This window comes from Vespa crabro, chromosome 11 (assembly GCF_910589235.1).
Source record: "Vespa crabro chromosome 11, iyVesCrab1.2, whole genome shotgun sequence".
Taxonomy (NCBI): domain Eukaryota; kingdom Metazoa; phylum Arthropoda; class Insecta; order Hymenoptera; family Vespidae; genus Vespa; species Vespa crabro.
The window spans coordinates 1,511,392-1,512,500 of NC_060965.1; positions in this window are offsets into that span (position 1 = coordinate 1,511,392).

Genomic DNA, 1,109 nt, shown 5'->3' on the forward strand with positions numbered 1-1,109 from the left:
ATAATATAACGCCGTGGACTTTTGTTTATTTATTTATTTCTTATATTTGTTTGCTTATTTATTTGTTCCTTTCTTTTTTTATTCTTTTCAAAGTAAAAAAATTAATTATTGCAAATATTGAAATTAAAAATAAATCATCATAAGTAACGACGAACGAAATTCGTCGTTTGGTGTGTCGTTTTCAAATTAAGAAAAAAAAAAAAAAAAAAGAAAAAAGGAAAAAGAAAGAAAAAGAAAAGAAGGAAAGAAGAAATTCTTCATTAATTGAAAAATTAAAAAACAAACGATTGTAATATTTAATTTGTAAGATTGATTGTAAGATGTAATATTTAATTGACTTTTATTTCCTTCTTTCTTCATTTCTTTCTTTCCTTCCTTCTTTTTTTTTCTTTCTTTTCCCTTTCAAAATTAAAACAAAATGATAACAAATTTGAAAATACCAACGAACGGGAAATAACGTCGTTCGATATTGTTTCAAAATTAAAAAAAAAAAATTAATAATCCTTTTTTCAGTATTTTTCTTTCTCTCCTCTTTTTTTTTCTTCTTTTTTTTTTTTTTTTTTTTTTGTTATCGTATACAATACATATATGCGTGTACGTATGTATGCACGTATATATACGTGTGTATAGAATGAACGTTTATTCGTGCACGTGCATGTACTAGAAAAAAAGAGAGAGAAAGAGAAACATAGAGAGAGAGAGAGAGAGAGAAGACGAAAAAGAGTTAGAGAGTGAGAGAGAAGACGAAAAAGAGTTAGAGAGTGAGAGTGAGAAAGAGAGAGTGAATGAGAGAGAAAACGTATATATATATATATATATATATATATATATATATATATATATATACGTGGGACCCTCCTCTCTTTTTAATCTCGAGACGCGGATAAGTGGCATAAAAGTCGCAACATTCCCACGTTCCCCGTTGGACGGATTTCGATAAGCCTGTTTGCCCTTCGAAGCACGGAATGGTCCATTGCCTTGCTGCTACACTCTCAGACCATTAGGAAAAAGAAAGAAAAAGAAAAAAAAGGACAGAGAGAGAGAGAGAGAGAGACACATATAGCACGCAAAAAGAAAAAAGAAAAAGAAAGAAAGAATTCGCTGATATT